Below are 22,680 nucleotides of genomic sequence, written 5' to 3'. Positions count from 1 at the left end.
TTAATTTATTTATCTTATTTTATTTGATTCATTTTTTTTAAAATGACCTTATCTTCATCATACCTGGTTGTCCAAATTAGGCATAATAATGTGTTAATTCCACGACTGTATATATCGGTATCGGTTGATATCGGTATCGGTAATTAAGAGTTGGACAATATCGGATATCGGCAAAAAAGCCATTATCGGACATCCCTAATTGTCAGTCATAAGTTCATATACTCCAAAAAGGTATAATGCAAATGGACTCTTCTGAATAAGAGTTAAGCTGCCTCCATAAAACTCCTTTCACACAAATAAAAAGACAAAAAAAAAAAAAAACAGGTCACCAGCCCCAAAAAAGGTGTCCTTTATTTTTGCAAAGAGTTGGCAACCCTTTAAGCAAACATGTTGCAAAAGACATATCTTTCTGCCCGTGTGAATCAAAATGGAGCTTTTTTATCTTTGTAGGGGCACTTTTAATTGTTAATGCATGCCTAATGACTTTTATTCCGGTTAGTAACCATACAACGTCAGCATTTATTGCCACAGTGTAACTCTGCTGCCCTCTAGTGGCCCTGAGTATTTATAGTTTGTATATCCAACATGACCACCAGATGGCACTAACACCGTGCTGATTGTTGCAGCCTCATTAGGGTGGGCGTGCCTTATTGTTGCACCATTGGGGGTGTTTCCAATCAAAAGGGGGCGGGGCTAAGGCAAAGGATTGGTTCCTCCTCGCTGAACCTGACCTGACTTTACAGGTGTCAGGTCCGTTTTCCCTCCCAGGCGCTCCTCCCGGCGGCAGGTCACACAGCTGATGAGCACTTTGAACAGTCAGGTAAACATAATGTCTGTTTAAGAGAGTTCATGCTTAACAAAACATCCAATTAGCACCTTTTTGCACAGTCGGACCCTTCAAACTAAAACGTACAATGTAACTTGTGGTGTTTTGATTATAATTTGTGCTTCTGTTGCTTCAACACGGGGGGCGCCCTTCTGCACAATGCCACCGACGACCACCCCCCCCCCTCGGCCGTGGAATGTGAAATGGTGAGTCCTCATTCATTCACATGAGCAAAATAGACACTGGTGAACCATGTCAAGGGTGCAGAGGGTATATTTAAAGTGACAATGTCACAAGTTCAGTCATTGAGTTACAGGGTCAACAGCCATGAAGTAAAGTTGTACTGTTGCTTGCTCTACCGACACAAAGGATGTGGTTTTTACTTGACTTTGAACTTTGACTGGAGTGCTGAGTATGGGGGTTTTCCTGGCACACTGGATCAGATATGTTTTCCTGGCACACTGGATCAGATATGTTTTCCTCACACACTGGATCAGATATGTTTTCCTGGCACACTGGATCAGATATGTTTCCTGGCAAATGGGATGTTCGCACAGCACGTGTTTCCGCTCACTGGAATAGGATGTGAATGAATCAAAGAAGGGATTGTCTTACCACACTGGTGGTAAGACAGGCTCTGGACATTGAGTGTGCCACGGTGACCTTCTGTCTGCTTTATGAGTGTGACTGATGAAGGTGAATGTGCAAAGGCAGAGAGATAAGACCAGAGCAAAGTCCACGAGAGATGTCATGTTTATTGGCCGTACTACATCCGGCATGTTCCTCTTTAGTGATCCTCCCTGGGAAATGTGCTGAGGTAAGACTCCCGGGGTCGCCACGTGGTTATTGGGCCTCGGGTTGTCGTAGTGTAGAAGCTGTAGATGGAAATATTGGGAATATACCGTATTTTTCGGAGTATAAGTCGCACCGGCCGAAAATGCATAATAAAGAAGGAAAAAACTAGGGATGTCCAATAATGCCTTTTTTGCCGATATTCCGATATTGTCCAACTCTTAATTACCGATACCGATATCAACCGATACCGATATATACAGTCGTGGAATTAACACATTATTATGCCTAATTTGGACAACCAGGTATGGTGAAGATAAGGTCCTTTTAAAAAAAAATTATAAAATAAGATAAATAAATTAAAAACATTTTCTTGAATAAAAAAGAAAGTAAAACAATATAAAAACAGTTACATAGAAACTAGTAATGAATGAAAATGAGTAAAATGAAGTGTTAAAGGTTAGTACTATTAGTGGACCAGCAATCATGTGTGCTTACGGACTGTATCCCTTGCAGACTGTATTGATATATATTGATATATAATGTAGGAAGCATAATATTAATAACAGAAAGAAACAACTAGGGATGTCCGATAATGGCTTTTTGCCGATATCCGATATTCCGATATTGTCCAACTCTTTAATTACCGATACCGATATCAACCGATATATGCAGTCGTGGAATTAACACATTATTATGCCTCATTTGGACAACCAGGTATGGTGAAGATAAGGTACTTTAAAAAAAAAAAAAAAAGAAGAAGATAACTAAATTAAAAACATTTTCTTGAATAAAAAAGAAAGTAAAACAATATAAAAACAGTTACATAGAAACTAGTAATTAATGAAAATGAGTAACATTAAGTGTTAAAGGTTAGTACTATTAGTGGAGCAGCAGCACGCACAATCATGTGTGCTTACGGACTGTATCCCTTGCAGACTGTATTGATATATATTGATATATAATGTAGGAAGCAGAATATTGATAACAGAAAGAAATGGGGGGGAGGGAGGTTTTTTGGGTTGGTGCACTAATTGTAAGTGTATCTTGTGTTTTTTATGTTGATTTAATAAATTAAAAAAATAAAAAAAATAAACAAAAACACGATACAGATAATAAAAAAAACGATACCAATAATTTCCGATATTACATTTTAACGCATTTATCGGCCGATAATTATCGGACATCCCTAGAAACAACCCTTTTGTGTGAATGAGTGTAAATGGGGGGAGGGAGGTTTTTTGGGTTGGTGTACTAATTGTAAGTGTATCTTGTGTTTTTTATGTTGATTTAATTTTTAAAAAACAAAAAAAACGATACCGATATAAAAAAAAAAAAACGATACCGATAATTTCCGATATTACATTTTAAAGCATTTATGGGCCGGACATTTCTAGTATTTTTCGTAGTATAAGTCGCACCGGCCGAAAATGCATAATAAAGAAGGAAAAAAACATATATAAGTCGCACTGGAGTATAAGTCACATTTTTGGGGGAAATGTATTTGATGAAAGCCAACAGCAAGAATAGACATTTGAAAGGCAATTTAAAATGTCTAAAGAATAGTGAACAACAGGCTGAATAAGTGTACGTTATATGAGGCATAAATAACCAACTGCTATGTTAACGTAACATATTATGGTAAGAGTCATTCAAATAACTATAACATATAGAACATGCTATACGTTTACTGTCACTCCTAATCGCTAAATCCCATGAAATCTTATACGTCTAGTCTCTTACGTCAATGACATCAATAATATTATTGGATATTTTACGCTAATGTGTTAATCATTTCACACATAAGTCGCTCCAGAGTATAAAACGCACCAAACTATGAAAAAAAACTGCGACTTATAGTCCGAAAAATACAGTAAATATTCTACATGTTCCACAGACAATGTTTTAAAGTAAACATATCTGAACTGTCGAGCAAGTGTAAAAAGAAGTTAACATCCTTAACTGTCACGCTTGAGGAGAGAGGTGCACTCGGGCTTTAACAAGTCAAGGTTTACAGTATAGACATTTTTAGAAAAAGTACCCAGATATTGTATATATCCATCCATTCAGCAGACGATCCAGACCATAGCAAGATTGATGCATAATCCTCCACATCAAGGATCCTCAGGAAGTGATCAGTAGATCACCTTCCGGGGACCTGTCCACCATTCACACTTCAAAAAGAAGAAGAAAGTCACATTTTCGTGGCTTGATCAGATGCAAAAAAAAAAAAAATTTAATAAATAAAAAAAGGCACAAAAAAATATATAATTTCAAATTCAAATTACAGGATGTAGTTTGCTCATTTTCCTCGACTGGTGCACTAACATCATGTGGTTTATATTTTTTACATATGTAGCATAATCTACAAAGATACAAATAATTGTTATTGTGACATCTGGTGGACACATTTAGAACAGCTGTTTCTTTCATTCAATAATTTTGGCTCATTTTTATACTTAGCAAAATCATCCCGCGGGCCGGATAAAACTTGTTTGTGTGTGTGTGTGTGTGTGTGTGTGTGTGTGTGTGTGTGTGTGTGTGTGTGTGTGTGTGTGTGTGTGTGTGTGTGTGTGTGTGTGTGTGTGTGTGTGTGTGTGTGTGTGTGTGTGTGTGTGTGTGTGCGTGCGTGTGTGTATTACACCTTATTTTCTTTCTTTCATAGTTCTTTTTATTGATTTTCGCATTCACATTAACAAAACATTCCAAACCCTCTTCATACCCTACCCCTGCTGTCACTCACCACTAATCCTTTTGCACTTTGCCAAAAGCGAAAGTCCTCAAGTTACAATTGGACCAAAACAACTTAAAATAAATAGAAAGAAACATTTTGAAAATCAATATTACATCACTAGAGAAAGTATTGCAATATATATACATATATATATATATATTAGGGATGTCCGATAATATCGGCCTGCCGATAATATCGGCCTGCCGATATTATCGGCCGATAAATGCGTTAAAATGTAATATCGGAAATTATCGGTATCGTTTTTTTTTATTATCTGTATCGTGTTTTTTTTTTTTTTTTTAATTGTTTTTTTTATTAAATCAACATAAAAAACACAAGATACGCTTACAATTAGTGCACCAACCCAAAAAACCTCCCTCCCCCATTTACACTCATTCACACAAAAGGGTTGTTTCTTTCTGTTATTAATATTCTGCTTCCTACATTATATATCAATATATATCAATACAGTCTGCAAGGGATACAGTCCGTAAGCACACATGATTGTGCGTGCTGCTGCTCCACTAATAGTACTAACCTTTAACACTTCATTTTACTCATTTTCATTCATTACTAGTTTCTATGTAACTGTTTTTATATTGTTTTACTTTCTTTTTTATTCAAGAAAATGTTTTTAATTTAGTTATTTTATTTTAGTAATTTTTTTTAAAAAGTACCTTATCTTCACCATACCTGGTTGTCCAAATTAGGCATAATAATGTGTTAATTCCACGACTGCATATATCGGTTGATATCGGTATCGGTTGATATCGGTATCGGTAATTAAAGAGTTGGACAATATCGGAATATCAGATATCGGCAAAAAGCCATTATCGGACATCCCTAATATATATATATATATATATATATATATATATATATATATATATATATATATATATATATATATATATATATATATATATATATATATATATATATATATATATATATATTAGAGATGTCCGATAATATCGGTCTGCCGATATTATCGGCCGAGAAATGCTTTAAAATGTAATATCGGAAATTATCTGTATCGGCTTCACAAATATCGGTATCGGTTTCAAAAGGTAGAATGTATGACTTTTTAAAATGCCGCTGTGTACACGAACGTAGGGAGAAGTACAGAGCGCCAATAAACCTTAAAGGCACTGCCTTTGCGTGCCGGCCCAAACACAAAATATCTACGGCTTTTCACACACACACACACACAAGTGAATGTATAAACAACTTTAACACTGTTACAAATATGCGCCACACTGTAAACCCACACCAAACAAGAATGACAAACACATTTCGGGAGAACATCCACACCGTAACACAACATAAACACAACAGAACAAATACCCAGAACCCCTTGCAGCACTAACTCTTCCGGGAGGCTACGATATACACCCCTGCATGTAGAGGCATGTTTAAAAAAAATTAAAAAATAATGCACTTTGTGAAAGTCAAAGTATAGTATTTCCCATAGTTGTAGTGGGGATCAGGATTCTCTCAGGGTGAGCATGTCCCAAATTCCCATCTGCTGTTTTGAGGCATGTTCAAAAAAATAATGCACTTTGTGACTTCAATAATAAATATGGCAGTGCCATGTTGGCACTTTTTTCCATAACTTGAGTTGATTTATTTTGGAAAACCTTGTTACATTGTTTAATGCATCCAGCGGGGCATCACAACAAAATGAGGCATAATAATGTGTTAATTCCACGACTGTATATATCGGTTGATATCGGTATCGGTAATTAAGAGTTGGACAATATCGGAATATCGGATATCGGCAAAAAAGCCATTATCGGACATCTCTAATATATATGCCCCCGCTGGAATTAACACATTATTATGCCTAATTTGGACAACCAGGTATGGTGAAGATAAGGTACTTTTTTAAAAAAATAGTAAAATAAGATAAATAAATTAAAAACATTTTCTTGAATAAAAAAGAAAGTAAAACAATATAAAAACAGTTACATAGAAACTAGTAATGAATGAAAATGAATAAAATGAAGTGTTAAAGGTTAGTACTATTAGTGGAGCAGCAGCACGCACAATCATGTGTGCTTACGGACTGTATCCCTTGCAGACTGTATTGATATATATTGATATATAATGTAGGAAGCAGAATATTGATAACAGAAAGAAACAACCCTTTTGTGTGAATGAGTGTAAATGGGGGAGGGAGGTTTTTTGGGTTGGTGCACTAATTGTAAGTGTATCTTGTGTTTTTTATGTGGATTTAATTTAAAAAAATAAAAAATAAAAAAATTTTTAAAAAACGATACCGATAATAAAAAAAAAAACGATACCGATAATTTCCGATATTACATTTTAACGCATATATCGGCCGATAATATCGGACATCTCTAATATTTATTTATTTATTTATTTATTTATTTATTTATTTATTTTTGTCCCGTCCCTAAAAGACTTATGTAAAAGCAGTTAAAGTACATTGTTAATCTTCTGAATTGAGACACAGCTTTTGCACGAGCAAATGTGTATTTAAGTGCAGCACAAGCATGTTTTCCCCACGCAGCCCACTGGGACACAGGAAAGCTTATAACTACAAAAAGGTGCAGGGAATTCCCAAATCCCAACTTGGACTGCAGAGTGATGTATTTGCATTATAAAAGTTTATTATTTTGATTTGAACTTGTTGTTGTGTGTCTTTACTTTGATTTTTAAAAAAAAGCTTATTTTGTCTTCTTGCTCTGCAGTTCAAGGAAACGTTTTGTCGTTCACTTTGACCTCAAAAGCTTTTAGAGGCTCGACATGTGATGAAGGCTATCTCTTGACTATTCATCTTTGGAATTTCAGTCAATAACGCCGCCAGTTGGGGTTGTGATCAATACCTCCAGCATTGTGCTGGAGGAGAAGGTGCTGTGTAGTTCTGCTTCAGCTCTTGCTGTGCAGCATGTTGGACACAATGGCCATTATGATGCAGAGATAAGGAATGCAAAGGTTACAGTAATATATTCATGTCTCTTGATAGTCTCTTGGGTAAAAATGTTTTAATATGGCCACTATGTAAATGTATTAATCATCTTATCTAGAGATGTCCGATAATGGCTTTTTTGGCTATATCCGATATTCCGATATTGTCCAACTCTTAATTACCGATTCCGATATCAATGAATATATATTATATATATATATGTATATATATATATATACAGTCGTGGACTTAACACATTATTATGCCTAATTTTGTTGTGATGCCCCGCTGGATGCATTAAACAATGTAACAAGGTTTTCCAAAATAAATCAACTCAAGTTATGAAAAAAATGCCAACATGGCACTGCCATATTTATTATTGAAGTCACAAAGTGCATTATTTTTTTGAACATGCCTCAAAACAGCAGCTTGGAATTTGGGACATGCTCTCCCTGAGAGAGCATGAGGAGGTTGAGGTGGGCGGGGTTGAGGTGGGGGTAGGTAGGGGGTAGCGGGGGGGTGTATATTGTAGCGTCCCGGAAGAGTTAGTGCTGCAAGGGGTTCTGGGTATTTGTTCTGTTGTGTTACGGTGCGGATGTTCTCCCGAAATGTGTTTGTCATTCTTGTTTGGTGTGGGTTCACAGTGTGGCGCATATTTGTAACAGTGTTAAAGTTGTTTATACGGCCCACCCTCAGTGTGACCTGTATGGCTGTTGACCAAGTATGCATTGCATTCACTTGTGTGTGTGAAAAGCCGTAGATATTATGTGGTTGAGCCGGCACGCAAAGGCAGTGCCTTCAAGGCACGCCTCCAATATTGTTGTCTGGGAGAAATCCGGGAAAATGGTTGCCCTGGGAGATTTTCGGGAGGGGCACTGAAATACAGGAGTCTCCTGGGAAAATGGGGAGGGTTGGCAAGTATGACTAGGAGACGCAACTGCTCTGTACTTCTCCCTACGGCCGTGTACCACTCCGTACAGCTGCGTTTGAAAAAGTCATACATTTTCTTTTTTGTAACCGATAATTTCCGATATTACATTTTAAAGCATTTATCGGTCGATAATATCGGCAGCCCGATATTATCGGACATCTCTAGTTGTTAGGTTTATTTTTACACTTACATGTCGCGGTTAATCATTTATTTGTCGTTATTTATATTTTCTGAATAAATATTATGTGATAATGTTCATCCGTCAACTCATTGGTGTCCATTAAGATTAAAAAATGATTTCAAAATCCAATTACAGAATGTTATTTATGGAGTTTGATCATTTTCCTCGACTGATCTATATATCGGAATCGGTAATTAAGAGTTGGACAATATCGGATACCGGCAAAAAAGCCACTATCGGACATCTCTACTAACAACATTATGATTTGTACATTTGGGCCTGTTCTATTTTTAAACAAAGACAACAATCTGAAGTTGTCTTTATTTTTAAGTTATCGTGCAGTGATTTTACCAGTCCGGCCCACTTGGGAGTAGATTTTTCTCCATGCGGGCCCCCGATCTGAAATGAGTTTGACACCCCTGAGATAGCGTAATTGTGCCTAATGAAGTGATCAACAGTTCATTTCCTGTGTGACATTTAAGATCTTGATGTGTTTCAAATGTAAATGGCAAGCTAGTCCTACCTCCATTCAAGTGATCAAGTCAAACATGCGAGCGCTGCAGTGATGGTGATGCCTTCAGAGGCCGCAGGAGATAACGCCTCTGACTCAATCTTGTTGTGTGGTAAGATAAGCTCGTTGTCGGCCGTGCTATCTTCTAGCAGTGGCCCTGATCACTTGAGCGTGGCCTAATGAGGCCACGTCGATCTTGACAGTGCTAGAGTATTTATAGTGGGAATAATTTGGATATCTCTTCAAATGTTGAGAGATGACTTTGGCCACGGAAGGTGTGGGAAATCAAAACTCCCTGGCTCACCATATAGTTCGTGTGATTCATATTATCTGCATTGTCAGCTCTGCACACACCGAACTCCAACCTCAGAACTGTGACAAAACCCCACTGATTGAGAGTTAAGTTGCGCAACACTAGCCAATGAACCAAAAGCCGTGGACTATCTACTCATTGTCCGGTACAGCTCTTAAAGGCCTACTGAAATGAAATTGTTTTATTTCAACGGGGATAGCAGATCCATTCTATGTGTCATACTTGATCATTTCGCGATATTGCCATATTTTTGCTGAAAGGATTTAGTAGAGAACATCGACGATAAAGTTCGCAACTTTTGGTCGCTGATAAAAAAAGCCTTGCCTGTACCGGAAGTAGCGTGACGTCACAGGTTGAAAGGCTCCTCACATTTCCCCGTTGTTTACACCAGCAGCGAGAGCGATTCGGACCGAGAAAGCCACAATTAGCCCATTAATTTGAGCCAGGATGAAAGATTTGTGGATGAGGAAAGTGAGAGTGAAGGACTAGAGTGCAGTGCAGGACGTATCTTTTTTCGCTCTGACCGTAACTTAGGTACAAGCTGGCTCATTGGATTCCACACTTTCTCCTTTTTCTATTGTGGATCACGGATTTGTATTTTAAACCACCTGGGATACTATATCCTCTTGAAAATGAGAGTCGAGAACGCGAAATGGACATTCAGTGCCTTTTATCTCCACGACAATACATCAGCGAAACGCTTTAGCTACGGAGCTAACGTGATAGCATCGGGCTTAACTGCAGATAGAAACAAAAGAAATAAATCCCTGACTGGAAGGATAGACAGAAAATCAACAATACTATTAAACCATGTACATGTAACTACACGGTTAATAATTCTCAGCCTGGCAAAGCTTAACAATGCTGTTGCTAACGACGCCATTGAAGCTAACTTAGCTACGTTACCTGACAGAGCTATGCTAAAAACATTAGCTCTCCACCTACGCCAGCCAGCCCTCATCTGCTCATCAACACCCGTGCTCACCTGCGTTCCAGCGAACGACGGAGCGACGAAGGACTTCACCCGATCATCGATGCGGTCGGCGGCTGGCGTCGGATAGCGCGTCTGCTATCCAAGTCAAAGTCCTCCTGGTTGTGTTGCTGCAGCCATCCGCTAATACACCGATCCCACCTACAGCTTTCTTCTTTGCAGTCTTCATTGTTCATTAAACAAATTGCAAAAGATTCACCAACACAGATGTCCAGAATACTGTGGAATTATGAGATGAAAACAGAGCTTTTTGTATTGTGATACAATGTGTCCGAATACTTCCGTTTCAACGATTGACGTCACGCGCATACGTCATCATACATAGACCTTTTCAACCGGAAGTTTCGCGGGAAATTTAAAATGTCACTTTATAAGTTAACCCGGCCGTATTGGCATGTGTTGCAATGTTAAGATTTCATCATTGATATATAAACTATCAGACTGCGTGGTCGCTAGTAGTGGCTTTCAGTAGGCCTTTAAGGTGTTGGGAAGTGAAGTCTACACGTACTATCGCACGGACACACAGCTCTTACATTAAAACTTTGACGTTTCCTTGGTAACGTGAGGCGGAGGGCTCTGCTGACTCACACGCCAAAGAACGGACGGAAAATTTGGCACAAACGAAATTACGCCAAAAACTGATACTCATAGGAAATTACTTCACCACTTGATCACGATTCTGTGTAACAGATGGCAGCTAACGTAGCTTTAAAAAAGTATATTAAGTACATCTCAATACCCGATGCCTTAAGAGCCCCGCTGGACTGCCTGGGCATTTAGTCTACTGGCTAGCGCTGCTCAACTCTCAATAAGTAGAGATTTGTGGTCACGGGATCAAGACCAACTATCATCATGGGCGATCACTCGAAACGAGTATGACGATCCTCCTGGTAGGGGTGTATCCCTTTATGGAGGATGCCTGTGCGTGACTTAGTTTAACGTGGGGGAGACTGGTGCACAGACAGTCACCACACCATCCTTGACAGAATCAAGTCAGGGTCCAATGGCATGGAGTCCAAGACGACTGGGGACCCTTTTCTGCTGCAGCCTTCTTCCGCCATCGCAGCCGTTGTGGTAGTTCTCAAATCTACCGTCTTCCGCCTGCTCCGCCGTTGAGGATTTCACCGTATCCCTGGCTAGGGGGCAGTCAGGTACCAAGCCTTTGCCAAGGACCACCTGGGGTAACAGTAGTAAAGGGATTAAAACCTCCTAGTGCCCCAAGACCCCATAGAGGAGCCTCCACTGCCGGATGCACTTTAACGTCATGCCCAGGACACGAGACCACAAGCATCTCTATCTCTATCCTCCTTCAAAACCGCACTAAAGGAACACCTCCAGGCAACTTCAACCCTAAACTAACACCCTCCCTTCCACATCCTACCTCCCCGGATTGTAAATAATCAAATGTAAATAATCAAATGTATACTTATTCTTATGCTCTCTCTCTCTATGTCCACTACTTGCTGTACATATCCTACCAAGTCAGTCCTACACTGTTCCAATGTACATTTCTCTGATGATGCAATTGTTGATGACTGAAGTGGTGATATCAAACAAACCTAACCCCCCCCCCCCCCAATCCCCAACCCACCCCTCCACATCCCACACCCCGGATTGTAAATATTGTGAATAATTCAATGTATATACTCTGATGATTATCTTGTGTGATGACTGTATTATGATGATAGTATATATCTGTATCATGAATCAATTTAAGTGGACCACGACATATACAAGTTGTAACATTTATTTGGGTGTTACCATTTAGTGGTCAATTGTACGGAACATGTACTGCACTGTGCAATCTACTAATAAAAGTTTCAATCAATCAATCAAACCAACTATACCTACTCAGTGGCCTAGTGGTTAGAGTGTCCGCCCTGAGATCGGTAGGTTGTGAGTGCAAATTATATACGTATTTAATATTGGGATGCGGCAACCAATTGGCTTTTGGTCAGTATCGAACGATTTCGGTGAAAAAGTACATGATCGGCCGATGCCGATCACAAAAGCCAACAGGTTTTAAGCGTTGTACGTGCATATAAATGTTTTAAATGAGATTTTTCTCCACGGTGTTGGAAGCATATCCATATTTAAGTGTTACTTCTTTCTAAACTCATATAGTCATATAAAGAATAGCTAGTATTCTTCCTTCTTTTGAGTCTCATAGTAAGGTGTTGGCCTTCTAGATTGGAATGTGTCAGAGTAGAGATAACTCGGAGTAGTCTAAACAAAGAGAGTGGGGGCGAGGGACAGACGGAAGATCACGGGACTTCCGGGGGGTTTGAGCTAGACCGAGCTAGACCGATCTGGACCGGGCTAGGGAACGCTTGGGTGCTGGGTTGGTCTCAGGTTTGTCCTCTAAGCTTTGAGAATAAACTACAAAATACCAACTATTGCCTGGAGATTGAATATAAACACCAGCGTATTGCCATAAAAAGAATTTGGGAGAGACTAGCAATTTGAATTCCCCATTGGAGGAATGCTGGTCGACGCAACAATTTGGGGTTATATTTTTCCTCTTTTGTTGAGAAGAATCGTTGCACATGCTTGGGTAGCAGGTTATAGTTTGCTTTGTACATCCTTTTTAACTGTTTGTAAATGCACCAAGTCGTTGAATTTCGATACTTTTGATTGAATAACTGAAGGCGTTGAGTGTTCTTTCTATCCAGCATCACGTGTTATTTCAACTGATCTTTTTGGTAGCACCGTTAGTGAACGAAGTTTACTTTTGTAACTATTAACACATATTTCTACACAATAACTCAGTGGACACGACTGTCGTTCAAAAACAATCATTCAAACACGCTGTTTTAGAGATTTAAAAAAAGACGACTTCTTTATTTCTATTTACTGCCGTTGCCCCTCCCTTTCCTTGTAACTGTCACAGTCGTTAGCCCGGCACTTTCCACCACTTGTAGAGACACATTTTATGATAGCTGGTGACAGGCTTTCCACACGCCAGCGAGGGACTTATGCTGACTTTCTGTTCTGTGTGCCACGAGGTAAGAGGTTGATGCAGGAACCTTTGCCCCAGTTTGGCCCGTCACACTTGAATTTTGACATTTGTGTGCTTGCTGAGCTGCAGGCAGGGCTGATGAGTTGGGATGAACAGCTGTGGGTGTTGTTGATTGGAGGTGGCATAACAAGCAGGTTTAGTTCGTATGTTTTTGGAGTTCAACCAGTTCATGCTTCTGGTATATTAGACTTAGACTTCCTTTTTATTGTCATTCAAATTTGAACTTTACAGCACAGATAAGAACGAAATTTCGTTACATAATGATATGAATACAGACTTCAAGACACTTCTTTCACTTTTACGATTAAACAGGAACTATTACTACCCTGAATGCTCCAATTATAGCCTGGATTTGTATTTACATATACCACAGGAACGGGAATAATTGGAAGTCGGCGATGATTGGAGAGAGGGTTATTATAATATATGTGACGAGTAATGTTTTGTTTTTTAAGTTGAGTTTGAGTTTATTTGGAACATGCATGCATACAACATGATACATCACACATGCATGCGTACAACATGATACATCACACATGCATGCATACAACATGATACATCACACATGCATGCATACAACATGATACATCACACATGCATGCGTACAACATGATACATCACACATGCATGCATACAACATGATACATCACACATGCATGCATACAACATGATACATCACACATGCATGCGTACAACATGATACATCACACATGCATGCGTACAACATGATACATCACACATGCATGCGTACAACATGATACGTCACAATTTGCAGTTTCTCTATTCAACATGTTCAAAAAGGAGTAAGAAGAAGCAGAGTTTATTTAATCCTACCCCTTTTCCTTTACATAGCAGTTGCTAAAACTTTTGTTCACTTCCTGTTCTCAATTTATTCACAATATACTACATAAGTAATAACCATAAAAATAAATAAATAAATAATAATTGGTGAAGTAAGTTATATTTCATATGGTGAGATGAGTAAGATTATTTTGAAAATGAATGGATGGATGAGATAAATTCAGAATGTTCATCACGGTTCTTCTTCTTTGTACTTTGTAAACACTTTAAGTTTGAAGAGTTTCTTGAAGTGGATCATATTAGTACATTGTTTGATTTATTTGCTTAATCCATTCCATCATTTAATTCCACATACTGATATACTGAAGGTCTAAGTGTTGTATGTGCTTACAAATGTTTTAAATAAAAATGTTCTCTAAGATTATATTTCTCCTCTTTTTTTTTCAGAAGAATTGTTGTATATTTTTGGCTAGCAGATTATAGTTTGCTTTGTGTATCATTTTAGCTGTTTGCAAATTCACTATGTCGTGGAATTTCAGTATCTTTGATTCAATGAATAAAGGGTTTGTATGTTCTCTATATCCAACATTATGCATTATTCTAACTGATCTTTTTTGTAACACCGTTAATGAATGAAATGTACTTTTATAGTTTATAGTTATTTCCCCATATTTCTGCACAATAACTCACAATAACTTTTTCAATTTTGATAATGAGGGAAGCGCATGAGGAAGTGACGGGGAAAACTTTTTGACCACATAGCCATTTATAAACAACACATCAGCAACATAACCAATGTTGTCATAGGGGTAAGTAGAAAAGTGCTCATTCAGCATTAACAGTAGGGGTGTCCCAATCATTGGTCTGATATCAGCAAAAAAATAAAGGATCGGATGATATCGGTTTGCATGTAAAATGTCTGATATAGGCTCCGATACAGGCAGTCCCACAGCTTGTTTACTCGTGCAAAGATCTCTCGTCACTTCCTGTCACGGTGTCTTTGATTGATTGATTGAAACTTTTATTAGTAGATTGCACAGTACAGTACATATTCCGTACAATTGTCCACTAAATGGTAACACCTGAATACGTTTTTCAACCTGTTTAAGTCGGGGTCCACGTAAATCAATTCATGGTACAAATATATACTATCAGCATAATACAGTCATTACACAAGTTAATCATCAGAGTATATACATTGAATTATTTACATTATTTACAATCCGGGGGGTGGAATGAGGAGGGTTTGGTTGATATCAGCACTTCAGTCATCAACAATTGCATCATCAGAGAAATGGACATTGAAACAGTGTAGGTTTGACTTGGTAGGATATGTACAGCGAGCAGAGAACATAGTGAGTTCAGATAGCATAAGAACAAGTATATACATTTGATTATTTACATTTGATTATTTACAATCCGGGGAGGTGGGATGTGGAAGGGGTAGGGTGTTAGTCAAGGGTTGAAGTTGCCTGGAGGTGTTGTTTTAGTGCGGTTTTGAAGGAGGATAGAGATGCCCTTTCTTTTACACCTGTTGGGAGTGCATTCCATATTGATGTGGCATAGAAGGAGAATGAGTTAAGACCTTTGTTAGATCGGAATCTGGGTTTAACGTGGTTTGTGGAGCTCACCCTGGTGTTGTGGTTATGGCGGTCATTTACGTTATGGAAGTAGTTTGACATGTACTTCGGTATCAGGGAGGTGTAGCGGATTTTATAGACTAGTCAGTTGTCGCACTGGGCATTGAACCCACAAAATTGTTGTCATTTTGGATTACGGACTGTTTTGAAAGCTTTCATTTTCAAAATGTAAACATAGTAGGCTATAGGCTTGTAGGAGTTAGCAGCTGCACAGTAGCTAAGCACACATTGGCACACAAGCTGGGTATATGTAAAATGTGTCCTTAATTTAATAATATTGCAGTGTAAAACACCACAAATGTCAGCATAAACAAGTATCAAATAATTATAGTTGCATCGCATCTCAAAGGCAGAAGCGTGTTAGAAAGTATCCAGTAACAAACAAGGCTGTATCATTCAACTGCCTCATGAGCATACTTGCCAACCCTCCCGGTTTTGCCGGGAGACTCCCGGTATTCAGCGCCTCTCCCGATAACCTCCCGGCAGAAATTTTCTCCCGACAAACTCCCGGTATTCAGCCGGAGCTGGAGGCCACGCCCCCTCCAGCTCAATGCGGACCTGAGTGGGGACAGCCTGTCCTCACGTCCGCTTTCCCACAGTATAAACAGCTTGCCTGCCCAATGACGTCGTAACATCTACGGCTTTTAGAGAGTAGAGTGCACAACTGCGCACACAACAAGGAGACGAAGCAGAAGAACGAGGAAATTACAGACATGGCGACGCCGTCGATGAGCAAGATGAAGAAATACGCTTGCAAGTTCCAAAACGAATGGAAACAAGAATTTCAGTTCATCCAGGACAGTTCGAAGGGGAAGGGGTATGTATGTTGCCTGTACATTTTGTAGAACAGACTTCTCCATTGAACACGGTGGCCGAAATGATATACTCATTCATGAACGGAGAAGTTAAACAGGACAATACTGCCATCTACTGGATAGCCTCCGGAACACTCAAATTCAAGTATTTATTTTATTTATATGTATAAATATATATATATATATATATATATATATATATATATATATATATATATATATATATATATATATATATATATATATATATATATATATATATATATATATATTGTTGCGTTGACCAGCATTCCTCCAATGGGGAATTCAAATTGCTAGTCTCTCCCAGATTCTTTTTATGGCAATAAGCTGATGTTTATATTCAATCAACAGGCAGTAGTTGGTATTCTGTGGTTTATTCTCCAAAGCTTAGAGGACAAACGTGAGACCAATCCAGTACACAAGCGTTCCCCCGTCCGGTCTAGCTCGGTCTCCCCTCAAACCCCCGGAAGTCCCGTGATCTTCCCTCTGTCCCTCGCCCCCACTCCCTTTGTTTAGACTAGTCCGAGTTATCTCTACTCTGACACATTCCAATCTAGAAGGCCGACACCTTACTGTGAGACTCAAAAGAAGGAAGAATACTAGCTATTCTTTATATGACTATAGGAGTTTAGAAAGAAGTAACACTTAAATATGGATATGATTCTGATCTGCTTCCCACAATATATAGCTAGAATTCACTGAAAGTCAAGTATTTCATACATATATATATATATATGAAATACTTGAGTTGGTGAATTCTAGCTGTAAATATACTGCCCTATTAACCACGCCCTATTAACCACGCTCCCAACCACGCCCCCTGCCCCACCCCCGACCACGCCTCCCTCCACCCTCCACCTCCCGGTATCGGAGGTCTCAAGGTTGGCAAGTATGCTCATGAGTCATGTATTCAACGTAATGTGTCATTGTGACCTCTAAGTTTTGCCAAAAACAAATTAGCACTATACCGTATTTTCCGCACCATAAGGCGCCCCGTGTTATTAGCCGCACGTTTAATGAACGGCATATTTCAAAACTTTGTTTACCTATTAGCCGCCCCGTGCTATTAGCCGCACCTACGCTACGCTAAAGGGAATGTCAACAAAACAGTCAGATAGGTCAGTCAAACTTTAATAATATATTACAAACCAGCGTTCTAACAACTCTGTTCACTCCCAAAATGTAATGTGCAAATGTGCAATCACAAAAATAGTAACACTCAAAATAGTGCAGAGCAATAGCAACATCAATAACTCAACGTTGCTCATACGTTAGTGTCACACAACACACAAAATAAACATTTAAAGCTCACTTTCTGAAGTTATTACTCATCCACAAATCCCTCGAATTATTCTTCTTCGGTGTGCTTCACTTGTTTTTTGACACCATCTGTGATGTGGACGCGCATGCAGTCATAGATCAACAGGAACGGCGCTGCGTGAAAAAAGTCACCCGGTGTCTTCGCGTAAACGTCTATCAACCACTCGCTCATCTTTTCTTCATCCATCCATCCCTTCGAGTTAGCTTTTATGATGACGCCGGCTGGAAAGTTCTCTTTTGGCAAGGTCTTCCTTTTGAATATCACCGTGGGTGGAAGTTTCTGGCCGTTAGCATGGCAAGCTACAACCACAGTAGGACGACTTCTCATTCCCTGTGGTGCGAATATTCACCGTACGTGTTCCCGTTGTATCCACAGAATATCAAAAGTCAGTGGAACCTTGTACGCGTGTCTCTTAGTAGGAGACATTTTGTTGTCTTTACAGAAAAACAAATGAAATTAAATATCCGCGAGCTTCTTCTTCTACGGGGGCGGGTGCTCACCTTGGCGGTTGCTTACAGTAGAAGAAGAAGCGCTTCCTCTTCTATGGGGGCGGTTGCTTACCGTAGAAGAAGAAGCGCTTCCTCTTTTACGGGGAAAAAAGATGGCGACTGTTTACCGTAGTTGCGAGACCTAAACCTTATGAAAATAAATATGAATATTAATCCATATATAAGGCGCACCGGGTTATTAGCCGCACTGTCTGCTTTTGACAATAATTGTGGTTTTTAGGTGCGGCTTATGGTGCGGAAAATACGGTACTTCAATTTAATTAAAGACAGCAAAAGTCCATTACAGACAGTTAATAATAAATAGGTTAGTGTCCAAACTACAAATTATACAGGTATGTGCTGGTATCGTATCGGTTTTATATCGTTATCGGCCAATACACAAAGCTCCAATATCTTATCGGAAGTGAAAAAGTGTTATCAGGACACACTTAAATAAAAGCACTGATAAGTTGATTGTAAACCATGCTGCAATTGTAACACACATGACTTTGACACCGACAGCTGAGTAGCAACATTTTAAAGCACAAATAAAGCTAAAAAAGCTACTTGTGATACTTCAAATTTCAGCTGCTGCCACCTTGTGATTTTTATAAAAAATAAAAAAAAGACATATGAGGTGTGTGAGAAATGTACTTGGACTGGTGTCACAAAATATATATTTCAAATCTAAACAACACTATTTCCCCTTTGATTAATAACCTCTGGATGTTGGTTGCTCTGGCACGGCGATGTTGTACTGCCACAACTCTCACCTCTTCTCGCTCGCACTGAACAAAGCAAATGTCTCAGGATCTCTTTGCCCCCTGCTGGCAAGGACTTGCATTGGACTAAGCGATCTAAATAAACATTCCTGAAACTTTTTTGACACACGTCATACATCAGGTGGTTGCCCACAGCCACAGCTGTTAATGCCAATGTTATTTGACACGGCACTGATTCGCTTCGCTTTTGTAGCCCATGCACCCGCTGACTGTAGGAAGCATACCTCGTTTTAGTCAACAGTCCTGCAAGTACAAAGAATGTTGGCCTAAATCTTGTCTTTTTTTAAATTGGATTAAGCTGCTGAGCTGCCACCTTACAGTGGCAGAGGAGTTTGAGTGTCTCAATGATCCTAGGAGCTATGTTGTGTGGGGGATTCTGGGCCCCCTGGTACGGTCTCCCAAGACAAACAGGTCCTAGGTGAAGAACCAGACAAAGAGTAGCTCAAATAAACTGTATGGAAAAACAAAAATGTAGCCAGATTGCCCTCGCAGTCACCACGGCTCCCCTCTAAAGCCAGGCCTGGAGGTGATGCTCGATTGCGAGCATGGGAGTGCATGGTTGTTCAACCAGTCTACATGTACTTTGTGGACTTGGAAGTCCCTTGAGGAGTCTTGTGGGGAGTGCTCAGAGAGTAAGGGGTATCGGACTGCCTGATTGTGGCAGTCCGTTCCCTGTATGATCTGTGTCAGAGCTTGGTCTGCCAGTAAGTCGGATCTATTTCCAGTGAGGGTTGGACTGCACCGGGGCTGCCCTTTGTCACCGGTTCTGTTCGCAATTATTATGGACAGAATTAAAGGCGCAGTCAGGGCACTGAGGACATCCGGTTTGGTGGCTGCAGAATTAGGTCTCTGCTTTTTGCAGATGATGTAGTCTTGCTGACTTCATCAGGCCATGATCTTCAGCTCACACTGGATCGGTTCGCAGCCGAGAGTGAAGCGACTGGGATGAGAATCACCCCCTCCAAGTCTGAGTCCATGCTTCTTGCCCGGAAAAGGATGGAGTTCCATCTCCGGGTTGAGGAGGAGACCTTGCCCCAAGTGGAGGAGTTTAACCCTTGTGTAATGTTCACTTAATGCCTCACAATCAAACACTTTTATGTTAAAATACTGAACAGATGTTTACCTTATCCCAATAAACATCTGTTCAGTATTTTAACATAAAAGTGTTTGATTGTGAGGCATTGAAAGCCACAAAATGCAACGGGTCCATCAGACCCACAAACGCTGGCTGAGTAACAACAATATGAACGTTGCACGGAAAATTTCTCTGCCAGCTTCTGCATCCCACAGGGATTCTTCTTTTGTGTTTCTGCACCTGCGGTTCCCACACAAGGTTGCAACTAGGGCTGCAAAAACTAATCGATTAAATCGATTAAAATCGATTATTAAAATAGTTGCCGATTAATTTAGTCATCGATTCGTTGGATCTATGCTATGCGCATGGGCAGAGGTTTTGTTTTTGTTTTTTTGTTTTTTTTTAATAAACCTTTATTTATAAACTGCAACATTTACAAACAGCTGAGAAACAATAATCAAAATAAGTATGGAGCCAGTATGCTGTTTTTTTTCAATAAAATACTGGATAGGATAGAAATGTAGTTTGTCTCTTTTATCCGACTATTAATCGATTAATCGAAGTAATAATCGACAGATTAATCGATTATCAAAATAATCGTTAGTTGCAGCCCTAGTTGCAACATTGTTTGTCAACACTGTCTGCTCTCATTTTCTCGCACATTTGACCCTCTGATGTTCTGTGTACCTACACTCTGTCCTCCTCCTGTCTAGGCCTGCTGTGTGTGTGTGTGTGTGTGTGTGTGTGTGTGTGTGTGTGTGTGTGTGTGTGTGTGTGTGTGTGTGTGTGTGTGTGTGTGTGTGTGTGTGTGTGTGTGTGTGTGTGTGTGTGTGTGTGTGTGTGTGTGTGTGTGTGTGTGTGTGTGTGTGTGTGTGTGTGTGTGTGTGTGTGTGTGTGTGTGTGTGTGTGAGTGTGTGTGTGTGTGTGTGTGTGTGTGTGTGTGTGTGTGTGGTTCACAGAACATCAATTTCCACACTTCTATTAGCCCCGGGTCCAGTGGACCCGGACATCTTATATGTAATAGAAATGTGTAGTGGGGGGGTGTATGGTGTGTGCTCATTAAATATGTATTCTGATAAAGTCAGTGAGTCTCAGTGTGAAAAATTAATTAATTGTATCATTTTTCTTTTAATAAAAAAATTAAAACGGGTCCCACAGACCCGAACACCACACAAGGGTTAAGTACCTCGGGGTCTTGTTCACGAGTGAGGGAAGAACGGATCGTAAAGTCGACATGCAGATCGGTGCGGCATCTGCAGTGATGCGGACGCTGTGTCAATCTGTAGCGGTGAAGAAGGAGCTGAGCCGGAAGGAAAAGCTCACAATTTACCCGTCGATCTACGTTCCTATCTTCACCTATGGTCATTAGATTTGGGTTATGACTGGTCATATATATATATATATATATATAAATATATATATATATATATATATATATATATATATATATATATATATATATATATATATATATATATATATATATATATATATATATATATATATATATATATCGGGATCCCCCGGGAGGAGCTGGAAAAAGTAGCTAAGAGAGAGGGAAGTTTGTGCTTCTCTGCTTAGGCTGCTGCCCCCCACAACCCAACCTCTGATAAGCAGAAGAAGATGGATGGATAAATGGATTAAATCTGACATTTTCTGTAATATGCATCAATAAAATGATGTGTTAATATATGTGGCTATACAGTAAAAAAAATATATATAAATGATGTAATACGGGATTACGATTAGGTGATGTGTCAATGCAATTTTCCAGCACAGAATTCTTAACCATCACTTAATGGACTTTGATTGTTATGCATATCTTATTTGATAATGCTGAGCACATATTTAAAAAATGCAACAGTGGCTCAAAGGTTAAACAAGGTCAAGGCTGAGCTGTGGGAGCAGATGACTGAGCAGAGCAGAAACAGGGAAGCGTGTAAGCAAAGCAGGGGGGGAAAAAGTGACGACTCAAGCAGCCACATAAGCTCAGCAGAGTCCACAGGTCACGATGTGTGTCGTTGTGCTGAGCCAGCGCTGCGAGTATACATTGATTAAGCTGCACTCACACTTCCACTTTGAAGGAGTGATATAGAGAATACATGTGGCCTTGATGCAGGAGGGGATGGAAAGAAGAAAAAAAGGAAGACAGAGGGGGAAATTGTGGGGACAAGAGGGGGATAAGACAGATAGACAAAAACACCAACAGCAAACACAACAATAACAACAACAACAATAGAGCAACATCAGCAAATATGACATGTACAAATATGATGGTAAAAGTGATAGCAAAGAAGCAGTTAGTGAAATAAATAATAATACAGAAATGACAATGAGCATTATTACACTACAAATGGAACATTACAAATACCAATAGAAATAGCGCTATTGATAATAAACAATACCAATAATTTACCTCTATTATCAACAATACAGTTGTTCAAATGCAACAATACATATACGTCATGACAACTAGAGATACAAAAGAATGCAGAAAAATGGAG

At 39.4% G+C, this 22,680-nt stretch overlaps 1 protein-coding gene across 2 annotated transcripts in view; it reads left to right on the top strand.

The window, feature by feature from the left end:
* The first annotated feature begins 756 nt into the window (after window positions 1–756).
* The window catches only part of LOC133631180 (protein 4.1-like), a 121,589-nt gene continuing 99,665 nt past the window's right edge, over window positions 757–22,680 (top strand). Inside the window, exon 1 of one of the 2 annotated variants that reach the window (XM_062023314.1) lies at window positions 757–820. The gene's annotated coding sequence lies outside the window, so the exon portion shown is untranslated. Of the gene's footprint in view, window positions 1,033–22,680 lie in introns of both variants that reach the window. The other variant, XM_062023306.1, reaches the window with a different exon arrangement.

The sequence above is a fragment of the Entelurus aequoreus genome, linkage group LG16 (genome assembly GCF_033978785.1).
Source record: "Entelurus aequoreus isolate RoL-2023_Sb linkage group LG16, RoL_Eaeq_v1.1, whole genome shotgun sequence".
Taxonomy (NCBI): domain Eukaryota; kingdom Metazoa; phylum Chordata; class Actinopteri; order Syngnathiformes; family Syngnathidae; genus Entelurus; species Entelurus aequoreus.
Note: the sequence above shows the minus strand (reverse complement) of the source record. Positions and strands in the feature narration are given on the sequence as shown.